The sequence below is a fragment of the Rattus norvegicus genome, chromosome X, assembly GCF_021556685.1.
Source record: "Rattus norvegicus strain SHRSP/BbbUtx chromosome X, alternate assembly SHRSP_T2T, whole genome shotgun sequence".
Taxonomy (NCBI): Eukaryota; Metazoa; Chordata; class Mammalia; order Rodentia; family Muridae; genus Rattus; species Rattus norvegicus.
Window position 1 is genome coordinate 37910496 of NC_141554.1, and position 12390 is coordinate 37922885.

At 41.8% G+C, this 12390-nt stretch overlaps 1 pseudogene; it reads right to left on the minus strand.

Moving 5' to 3' along the window:
- Positions 1-617: 617 nt before the first annotated feature.
- On the minus strand, positions 618-1920 carry Appbp2-ps1 (amyloid beta precursor protein binding protein 2, pseudogene 1; annotated as a pseudogene).
- Positions 1921-12390: the final 10470 nt, after the last annotated feature.

Consider the following 12390-nt stretch of genomic DNA (forward strand, 5'->3'; position numbering starts at 1 on the left):
TTACCTATTTAGATTTCATCTTTTGAGAATTCTCCATGCATTTATTGTCATGTGATAGTTCCTGGGGCAATATAAAGAAATGTCTGTTACCTCTACATAGAGAGGGCACAGACAGACCAAAGAAAGGATTCTAAGTCCAGATTGGTGAACCAGTGAGTTTATTGCATGATCCATAGGCAGTTTTACCACTGAGGAGGTTCCCCGAGAAGCTTACACAATCAGCCATATGCAAGCAAGAATGTGTTTCCCCACTTGTTCCCCTCCACATCACAAAATTGTTTATCTCTTCCATTATCTTGATCATAATCCTCATTATGATTTCATGGAGGAGGCTGGAAAGACGACTCAGCACTTGCTGCTCTTGCAGAGGGCTGGAGATCTAGTTCTCAGAGGCCATATAGGCTCTCAACTGCCTATAACTCTAGTCCTCTTCTGCCCTCCACAGGCAGCCCACACACATGGTATCTACTCAACATAGACACATACACATAAATAAAAATTAATGATCAAAATGGTTTTATGAAGGCTCTTGGGAGTCTTGCCCCTCCCTTCATGAAAACATGTTAATAGGCCAGATATCAAAAGGGTCTCCCACATGTGACTGCAGCTGCTCTGACCTAGTCATATGCTTCCGGAAGCAGCATCTGCTCCAGCTCCTTGTTATGACAGTCAATTGCAATCTCCTCTGAAATAAGTGCTTTCACCCTCTTTGAAGAAGCCAAAAGAAGATGATCTTCAGGTAGGATATGGGTAACGATCCAATGGCTGTTTCGGCATGAAATAGCACATTATCGAATTTTCCAGAGCCGTACTGGTGACCATATGAAGAGTAAGCCAGGTCTTCATGAACTGTCGCTACATGAATATTTTTGTCACTAAATGCTAACTGTCCAATGTGGAAGGCTCCCTGGTAAATTGCAACAGACTGGCAGATATTGTCTACAATGAAGAAGTAGAACCCATAATCTTAGCAGCGTGTCAGAGTATTTTGGGTGTTTGGATCCAAAATGATCTCCTGCCAATACACTACATGTTTAATTAACTGTTCTGCCTTCTTAAATTCATGCTCGACTACACAAGCCTTAGAAGTTCGTCTTAAAACACCCACCACAACTTTGACTGGTAAGCCTGCTGTAATTTCCTCCACTGCCTGAACACACCATTTGTATGCCTCGTCATACTGGCTTTCTGCAAACAGGAGCGCCCATAGTTCTCCGTAGAGAGCAGCTCTATTTGCTTGCTGGCCATGTTTTGACAGCTTATCCATGTATGTCTGAGCTAATTTAAATGTTTCTTCACCTAGATGATCTTTGCAATTTCCATTTTGCACACGAAGTAACCTCAAGCAAGGGAGCATCCTGTAGAGTACACAACTGAAAGCAGGACAGAAAAACTTTCGCAGCATCAGCGTACCAGCCTGCATCGGGAAGAAAGCCACCTAAGACAAAGCCAACCTGGATGGCTTTCTCCTTTACTGCAGCATCTGAGCCTGCTATGTAAGAGCACTGTCTACTGAAGGAGTAGGCCAAGACAGAAGAAACCTTAAACACCATGGTCCATCAGAGCCTGAAAGCAATGGTGGAGCAAGTGTCTTTCACCCAAAGCTCTCACAACTTTAGCAAAAATTCCCAATTCACAGAATTCACTGCCCAGTTGACATACGCATCCCTGTTGGTAAAGCTTGTAGTAAACTTCAAACTGGATATTCTTAGTCAAGGAGTGGATGTTGAGGCGCGAGCGGATGTAGTTGTCCTTCACGGTGGAGATGGCAGTGTTGTACAGAGCTTCTGGGATCCACTCGACTCCATGGCCGCCATCTTCCCTGGCTCCTCTTCTGCCTCCTCTTGCAGCCCTCCACCGTCCTTCATAGTGAACTCCTGTGAGGCTTCTGAGGGGTGAGACCAGACTCTGTGTCTTCATACAGACAGAGGACAGAAGGTGGTGGTATAGGATATCAGGATGAACACAGAGCACCACAAAACTAAGAGCCTTACATTCCCAGCAGGCACTCCTTTTTTAAAAACAAACAAACAAACAAACAAACAACCCAAAAACCAAACCAAACCAAACCAAACAAAACGGAGTCTGGTGTGACCCAGGCTGAACCTTAAACTTATTACATTACCAAGGATGGCTTTCTTCCCGATGCACGCTGGTCCAGTGATGCTGCGAAGGTTTTTCTGTCCTGCTTTCAGGTTTGTGTACTCTACAGGATGCTCCACTGGTTTTGAGCATTGAGTGTTGTGCGAGGTTACTTCATGTGTGAAATGAAAATTGCAAAGATCATCTAGGTGAAAAAACATTTAAATTAGCTCAGACATACATGGATAAGCTGTCAAAACATGGCCAGCGAGCAAATAGAGCTGCTCTCTACGGAGAACTATGGGCGCTCCTGTTTGCAGAAAGCCAGTAGGATGAGGCATACTTCTGATCCTCCTGCCTTAGCCTCTTGAGTGCTGGAATTCCAGGCATGTACCACCAAACCCAGTATATGTAGTTTTAGGAACTGAACTCAGCTTCATTCATGTTAGGCAAGCATTGTTAACTGATATATCCCCAGACTGTTAAATCCTCATTTTAGTGACTAATTTTAAGGTTTCCTTTACTTAAAACCACGTTGACAAAATAAGGAAAAATCGATTGGACTTTCACTCTCTCCCTTTTTCCTATCCCCACTAAAGGAGCAAAAATATAGCAAGACCTGAAATCTATAATCTAGGTGTCCTCGTTAGCCTTCACTGTCACATCCTAGAGTCACCTGAGTGTAAACCCCAGTTGAGGGATTATCCAGAGGAAATTGGCCTATCAGCATGCCTGTGGTGGATTTGATTAATGTAGGAGGGTCCAGCTCACTGTGGGCAGCACCATTCCCTAGGCAGGAGATCATGACCTGTATAGGAAAGCTAGGTAAAGATAAGCCTGAAAGCGAATCAGCAAAGAGCACTCCTCCATGGTTTCTGCTTCAAATTCCTGCCTTGAGTTCCTACCCTGACCTCCCTTAGTGATGGACTGTGACTCAGAAGTGTAAACTGAGTAAACTCTTTCCCCTCTAAGTTGTTTTTGGCTGTGGTGTTTCTCCCAGCAACAGATTGAAACTAGAACATTTAGAAATCAGAAGACCATTGTTGATCAGTAGGGCTCATATGCTGTTCATAAAAAAGTCCCCTTGACAAAATGCAGAGGTGGAAGACGTGTGTGGTTGAGAACAGAAGGGAGTAAAGATGAAGATGTCAGCCATCTCTTGTCAGAACAGATTTAAATTGTTTTTTGAATATTAGGATTTCTTTCCTGGTCCCCTGTCTTGTCATAGGTTTATTCAATCCAATAACATGAGTTGTCTGGTGATCTGTAGGAGTCCTGTTTTGTTTCACAGAATACAACCCAAGCTACTGAAATCACAGCACAGTTAAGAGTCTGGGGATGGGTCTCCTGCCAGTGGAACCAACTTATCTTGCATAAATGTAAGAGGTTTGAAAGCTTATGTGCTGGAGGTAGTGTTTTCTACTAGAAATCTTAAATGGATCATGAAGCACGGAACATATGGACTATGGAGAAAACATAATGTTTAGAAGATAAGAGGAAAGAGATGCTAAAACTAAATGCACGACTTGCAGTTCTACTCTCAAATAAGGAGTTTCTTAAGGGTTCTTAAGAAGACAATGGGGGAAATATGTACATACAATTACTCATAGCAGCCCAGTCGCTTACCACATTTGCCACTAGTGGCTATTCAGTAAGTGCATAGAATGGAATTAAACAGCTTTACATTCCATGTATGACTTTACTAGCCAAGTGACAGTATTTGTCATTAATTCAGATGTCTATTTTGCAATATAGATTGAATACTTGAAGACAGGTATGAGAGATGGTACAGCAGTTAGGCGTACTGGCTGCTCTTGCGAAATGCTTGGATTTGATTCCAAGTATCCATGTGGTGGCTCACAACTGTCTATACCTCTAGTTCCAGGTTATCTAACACCTCCTCTGGCCTCCTCCAGCATCAGGCATCCATTTGGTGCACAGACATACATACATACAGGCAAAACACCCATACACATTTTTAAAAATGAAAAAGTAAATACTTGAAGCACAGTCATTGTATTAAGCATTTCTATTTTAATCTGGTACTCCTATAAAACATGGGATGGAATTCTTTTACGAGAAATTTATGTTTCTATTCTTTTTTTTTTTTTTTCGGAGCTGGGGACCGAACCCAGAGCCTTGCACTTGCTAGGCAAGTTCTCTACCACTGAGCCAAATCCCCAACCCGCAAGAAATTTAAAAATCATTTATTCATGTGTGTTTGTGTGTGTGTGTGTGTGTGTGTGTGAGAGAGAGAGAGAGAGAGAGAGAGAGAGAGAGAGAGAGAGAGAGAGAAAGAGAGATGTGTTTGGGTGCCCATGGAAGCCAGAGAAGGATAACAAATTCCCTGAAGTTTTAGTTATAGGTGTACGCTAACCCATTGTGGGTCTTGGGAATTCAAATAAGTCCTCTAATCCCTTAGGAATAATCTATTCATGCGTAAGATAACAGTAAGAACGAAAGAACATCCAAATCCATAGCTGTTTAAAAACTGCTTGTAACCTCAGCTCCAGGGGATCTGACACTCTTCTCTGGAGTCTATATGCACTTGTACTTACGTATTTTTAATAAAAAAATTATGCAATAGGGCTCATTAATAAAGTCCAATGTTATTAAAAGCATGTAAAATTGAACAGGCAGAAATCCTGCCTACTTCTTTATCTCCCAAAGCTGACCTGACCAAAGTCTTACTTTAAAAGCATTTTCTCGTAAAGGACTGTCCAGAGCCATAATGGGACAAGCTAATAACTAGCAGGTGATCTCTCTGAGATGGCCTGCTTCAGATTACTATATAATCTGCAAAGGTTGGCCCTTATTAAGCATGGCTGTAAGGGAATTCATTTTAGGAAAGAATCCTGCTATTAGTATGCTTTTCCCCTTTGGAGCAGATCTCTGCAGATCTACAAAGATGTACTGTCTTGTAGTGATGCTATAGATGTCTATGTAAATAGATGACTTCTTAAATCTTAATGATATCCTATAAGAATTCCTAAAATTATAACGGTGATTATTAAGCTCTTTTATAGTGGGACTGCGATTAGGTCCTTTTTCTGGTAGTCAAACTGCAGTGAGAACTCTGCTAGTCTGCCAAGTGTCACCAGTTAATTGCTCTTAGATGGTAACCAGACTTTCTCCTACTCAGAGCACATTCCTAGAGGTTGTAAAACAATTAACCAAAGGTCCTAAAATGGAACTAATGATTTATTATAGGTGATAGGACAGAAGATAAAATATTGACTCGGTTTATCTATACAAATCTTCACTAATAACAGTTATGGTTTTAACCCTTCAGTGAACCTGTGGAGCTGAGACAGGTGATGGATGTTTAGCCAGATAATTACTCCTGGGGGGTATGCATGCAAACATTCTCTGTTGGAAACTTCTATTTCAATTTATGATTTGATTTTTTGTGTGAACTTGTGATGAAATTTGTAACATGTAATCATGTATTTTGAAAGATGTGTAAGTCCTGAGGACAAAGAGTGAGAGAGGGCATGGAGAGATGGCTCAGCAGTTAAGAGCACTGGCTGTTCTTCCAGAGGTCCTGAGTTCAACTCCCAGCAACCACATGGTGGCTCACAACCATCTGTAATGGGATCTGATGCCCTCTTCTGGTGTGTCTGAAGGCAGCTACAGTGTACTCACATACATAAAATAGATCTTAAAAAAAAAAAAGATATGAGTGAGAGATAGAAGGAACTTTTTTGCCTTAGGAGAATTTTTTGCCTTTCCTCGCTTAGAGTAGAAACTTTTTCTTTTTCTCCACTTAGAACTTTTCCCTTTCCCCACTTACGATCTTTCCGCTTTGCCCCTTAGATAGCTTTCATAGGAAGCTTTTTACGACTTAGTAATAAACGCTGCAATCACTTTTCAAAATATCCCTTTCTCTTCCTGCGACCCCCTACTAGCAGGCTAAAAGCCCAGCAGTTCCTGCTGAGATAGAACAAAGGCTATTCATCCTTTGCTATTTTAGGAAGAGGTGCTAAGTGCCAGAGATTGCAGTTTCTGGCCTCAGGGGGAGAGAGAAGACAGGTCAGCTACAGTAGCATAGTAACTTAGACTTAGATAAGTAAACTTTTTATTATACAGCAAACTTAAATATCTCGGAAGATAAAGTCTTACCCTCTCCAGACACTCTTCCCCCTCCGAAGCCTCAAGAAGAACCAACAAGAATAAAAAATAAAAAATAAAAAACCCTGCAGGGGCAAAGGACCTGACTTAGGTCATCCCTAGAGTTCAACAGTAAAAGTCTATGTATGTATATACATACATGTATATACCTTTAATCCTAGCACTTGGGAGGTAGATGCAGATGGATCTCTGAGTTTGGTCCAGCCTGGTGTATGTTATGGGGGAGTGGAGGAATCCCCTAGTAAATGTGTGTTGAACACAGTCATGTCAAGAACCTTAGTGTCTCAGGTCCATGGGAATAGGAAAGTCTTCCCGAGGTGAGGCACAGAGGGATGGCAAAGCTGCCTTCTGGTCTGAGTGTCATAGATACAAATACTAATAATGTCAACCATGACTTTTTCCTCCCTGAGGCCTGTGCCTTGAGAACGTTCCCTTATAGATACCTCCTATTGAGATTAGTTAAGCTTGCCTCCTTGTAGAGCTGTATATATGAACCTGCCTTCTTCATTAGATGTATAAAATAAATGCACTGAGTTTCCTGCTTGCTGTTGGTGGTACATCTCCATCAGAGAGCACATGGCCCACCAGATCCTGGCTCTGCTCTAAGAATTCATTTGTCCTTTCTTCATTGCCTTGTTTCCCCAGTTAAGTCCCCAAGCAACACAAGACATAGCACCACATAACAAGTTCCAGGCCAGTCATGGCTACACTACATAGTGAGACCTTATCTCAGCTCTTATCTCAATCCTCCAATCCTCTCAAAAGTCAAAGAACAATGTTGTGCAATAGAACTTTCTGCAGTGATGTAATGTTCTGTGTCTGAAATATCCAGCATTGTTGCCAGTAGAAAGAAGTGAATACTGAACACTAAAAAGAGCTGCAGATAACAAAGTATACCAGAGACAATGAGATCTAATACTTAACACAGCTAAAGTGAACAGAAAAGAAATCTATAATTAAATGGCCCCAAGCATTACTAAGAATTGACCTTCACTCATGTTATATGGTTTGATTGGTCTTCTTTTCCTCTTCCTCCTTCCTTTAGTTTTTTGAAAGAGGACCTTACTATGTAGCCCAGAGGCTGGCCTGCCTCTGTCTCCCTGTTGTTGTTTTGATTATGGGCATATGTTGCCATGACTTTCAGTTTAATTTTCATTTCTAAAGTCACAAAAAGGTCACAGGCCCAAATTTCAAGTCTTCGTATGTCTAGACATTAGAAGAAATAAATCCTTTAAACCAAAGGCTCACACATAAGACTCTTCGCCTATTTCTGTTTCTTGTTGATAGAGTTCAACATTCCCAATAGTCGCCAGAAAAGAAATGAACAGGAAAACGTGTTGGTTGAAACACAAGGCATACAGGAAAAATAACTAACCTCCACTTAAAGCAGGCTTGGGATGTAAAGTGAATAAATAAATTAATGGGAAAAAGAAAAAGCTGAGTCTTCTCTGGGGGAGTTTCTTGGCATAAAGTTTGTCCTTTGCTACCAAACTATCTGGTTCATTTAAGGGCTCTCCAACTTGGGAAGCACATGCCATTGCTTTCCGTCACTCATGAGGAAAGGACAAGTGGTCCAGGATGTCCTCATTTGTGTCCCATTGGGAAGGTCAACATCCTGAGGCAGCTCCATCTTCAGACAAAGGGGCTTGTTTATTTTGTCTGCTTTGTGTGTTTAGTGTGTGTGTATGTGTGTGGTGTGTGTGTGTGTGTGCATGCCCACTGGGGATGTAGGTCTGTGTTTGTGTGTGTGTAAGCATGTCATGCTACAGGTGTACAGGTCAAAAGAGAACTTGGGTGAGTCAGATCTCCCCTTCTACCATGTAGGTCACAGAGATTGAACTCAGGCATGGGGTAAGTGTTTTTGGTTTTGTAATTGTTCTATTGAAGCAGGATCTTACTATGTAGCTCCAGGCTGGCCTAGAAGCTACTTAGTAGCCTAGGCTGGACTTAAACTCCTAGCAATTTTTCTACCTCAGTTCCCTGAGTATTGGGATTGCAGATATGAACCACCATGCCCAGGCAAAGGAGATGTTTTTGTTTATCTCCAAAGACTGGTAGTTGTCTAAAATCAAAATTAATAAAATGGAGTCATGCATAATGGTAATTCTATTTGTGCTGTCCCAGTCTGGTGACTAATAGATGACTACTGAGCATGTTTTAAGGTTGTTGGGAGCAATGGCATGAGGAGAATGTCCCTTTCCCAGCTACCCTGACTTACCTGGAACCTTGTTACCAAAACTGAAATCACAACCAACCTCTGAGCTGCTCTGAGATCTAAGATAGTGGGATTATGAGCTCTCCCCCAGTGGGCATTCCATCAACCGTGGCAGTGGGAGTGCCCTGGGGTCTATGCCTGGGCTTTCCTCCCTCCCCCATGGCACGTCCTTCCTGGAAAGTCGTGAGTGGGGAGATGAACTTGGATGGCTCTGAGGTTAAGTAGGACATTTAGGTTTTGAAGCAACAAGGAGGAAGCTATGAGCAGGGACACATCTGTTCCACTTCGAGAGACACGGTGGGGGCAGGATATTGTTGGAGACGGCTCTTTCTCCACCCACTCGAGGAAGGCTTTTACCATCTCCTCCACCTTGGCACCGAGGTCACTGAGAGAAGAAAAGCTGTCCCAGAGGAAGAGGCAGCCAAGCCAGCCCAGCCATTCTAGCAATGACACTGTTAAATGCAATGGAAATTTCCCAAAGGAAAGAGCTGACCTAATTCCCGGAAAAAAAAAGAGAGAGAGAGAGAGACTAGATGAGAAGGAAAAGACAATACACACAGAGAGATAAGGATTTAGTCAAGGCACAGTGGCGTGTTACTGACATGCTGTTCACATTTCTAAAGTCCCAGCCCTTTCGAGGCAGGAGGATCAAGAGTTCAGGGCTAATGCAGGCTGTGTCCTGAGGGCAAGGCCAGTCTCAGCTATCGATAGTGAGACCATTCAAAAACTAAAGGGAGGGAATCACTTTGCTTTCTTCATTCTTATAAATATTCTAGGTTCAGATAAATTTTCACACATTTTGATGAGTGTTTTTGATAATACATTTAAACTAGAGAGTGTCCCGATATGCAAAAAAGTAAGATTTTAATCTGTTCACTTTTTTCAAAAGGGATATATCAACATACACATTGTTTGTGGTATATGAGTGTCCATTTTCCCTCACCAGATGTTACCAGTCCTCAGATCCTAAATTCTAGCAAAGCCATGGTATAGTAATATATGAATTGTTCACTGATTTGGACTCTCTGTTTCACAATAATGTTGAATATCACTATGTATTGAAGGGTAATGGTTATTTCCTTTGTATACATTGTGTAACTTATCTCTTGCTCCACCCCCCTCATGACAAGTTCCTTGTCCTCAGTGTTATGGGTGAGTACAGACATTCTTTGCATGTTCCTAGATCACTTTTCAATTTGTCATATGGTCATTGCCCTGATTTTTATGTCTTCTATAAGTACCTTAAAATTTCTTTCCTTTTCAGGGTTGGAAAGATGGCTCAATGGTTAAAAGCACTGGCTGTTCTTCTGGAGGACTCAGTTCATTTCCCAGCCCCCACGCGGAACTTTTCAATTGTCTGTTAACTCCAGTTCCAGGGGGTCTGATGCTCTCACATATGCATGTAAGCAAAACACCAATGCGCATAAAAGAAAACTAAATAAATCATTTTGGGGTGGGTGGTGAGGTGGCTCAGTAGCTAAGAGCACTGGCTGCAATTTTTAGAGGTCCTGAGTTCAATTCCCAGCAACCACATGCTGGCTCACAACCATCTTTTAAAAAGAATCTGATGCCTCTTCTGGCATGTAGGTGTACATGTAGATAAAGTACTCATACAATAAAAAATCACCTCATTCAACACTAATAGCTAGTCACTAAGACTTTTGTTCTTTTGTTCATCATTTGTTGTTGTGTGTAGATTTTGAGACAATGTTTGACTCAATAGTCCAGACTAGTCTTGAATTTATAGTGATTTCTCCTGCTTCAGCATCTTGAGAGTCTGGGTTATAGTAAGTAAAACTAATTTAGATTTAGTGTTTTGTTTAACTGGAGTAACCACTACCATTAAACGATGACATTTTTCTTAGTGTGTGTGTGTGTGTGTGTGTGTGTGTGCGCGCGCGCCCGCCTGTGCAGGTGCCCATGCCCATGCCTGTACCATGTCTGTACATGTACATTAGAGTACTGGTACAAGCCAGAAGAGGGCATCAGATACCCTGGAACTGGAGCCATCTGATGTGGGTGCTAAGAACTGAACCCCAGTCCTCTGCCAGAGCAAAAAGTACTCTTAACCACTAGGTCATCTCTTCAATTACTATTTTTTGGGCAGGGCAGGGGCTTGTTTTAAGTCACAGTTTCACATATGTATGTATGTATGTATGTATGTATGCATGCATGCATGTGTGTTTGGATGTATCCCTGGCTGGCTGCTACCTCACTATGTAGATCAGGCTGGGCTTAAACCCACAGAGATCCACTTGTCTGGGTCTCCTGAGTACTGGGACCAAAGGTATGTGCCACCACTCCTGGCTTCATTTTTCTTATTCTAATGGGAAAGTTTCCATTCCACAGAATCTGGTGAATCACGATTTAAAAAAAAAAAAGAGATGTGTATTGGCTGAGCATGTCACAAAAACTCAGACAGCTGATGCAGGAAGATCTCAGTGTGAACTCTAGCCTGAGTTATATAGGCAGATCTGATCTTAAAAGTACACAAACACACATATATGCATATGTGACATATGCTTTGATTAAAATATCCTTTTATTACTACTTCACTTAAATTATTATTATAAATAATTGATTTTTAAGCTATGCATGGTATTGCATACTTTTTAATCCCAGCACTCTGGAGGCAGAGGCAGGTAGATCTCTGTGAAGTTGAGGCCAGCCTGGTCTACACAGCAAGTTCTAGGCTAGCCAGGGCTACATAGTCAGATGCTGCCCTGAGAAAAAGTATAAGTATAGATAGGTTCCTCGTTATTTATGTGTTCATGCTGACTTGTTTGCCATACCCTTACATTTCTTCAGGTCTGAAGTAAAGTCAAGGCTAATAATCATAATCATAGTGAGCCTCCATGGATTACAGTATGTTGTTTGGTACAACTTATTTTTTTATTTTATTTTTTTTTCTTTTGATACAGGTTCTCACATATCCCAGTCTGGATTCGAAGTTGTTCTCTAGCCAAGGATGACCTTGAACTCCTCATCTTCATCCTCCTGCTTCCACGGTTTCAGTTCTGGTATTGTAGACATGTACTAGTATGCACAGTTTTCACAGTATTGGGGTAGAATAGAACACAGTAATTAGTAATGGCAGCATGTGTATATGTGGCAGGAGGCACAAACCAAGAAATTTTGACAAGGTGAATCTGCAGGGCTTCTAAGCCACTGAGAGTGGAGGGGAGGCAGCAGATAAGAACCATTAGGGATTCTGGCTGAGGGAAACCTGGTGGACAGTAGTAACCCTGTTCTCTTCATGGAAAGTAATGGAGTCATGTCAGCTGAGGACATGGCTCAGTTACAAGACATGGCAGGGCAGCAGGGCTGGAGGAGGCTGCAGAGAGGTCCAGCTCTTACTATGGCCCTGTGGCCCTGGTATTCACTCATCTATTCCAAATGAAAAGTACAATGAGATTTCATCTTATGCAGTTAGAAGAGACATTTTCAAAATGCTGATAGAGCTGATGAGAAAAGGGAACCCGAGCTTTATACACTGCTGAAAGGGATGTAAATGAATGAAGACACCAGGGGAAACAAAGTGGAGGCTCCTCAAAAAACTAAGGCCAGAATTTTCCTGTGATCTAGCCATACCACTCTCGGCTATGAAGGAGATGAAATTGGTATGTGAAGTTCACATCGGCCCTGCCGTGATCTACTGCAACACTATACATAGTAGTTGTCTTAGTCACTGTTCTATTGCCGTGAAGAGACACCATGACCAAAGCAACTTATAGCAAAAAGCCTTTAATGGGGTGCTTGCTTACAGTTTCACAGCTTCAGCTGGTTAATCCATCATCACCATGACAAGGAGCATGTCAGCAGACTGGCAGGCAGGCATAACCAATATGAACTTTGATATTTCTCCCCCACAGACTAACTTTTTTTGTTTACTTCATGGAAAGTTAATCACTACTCCTTGGAAATAAAAATTAACCCAGACAAACTGGGTGTAATTTTTGCCA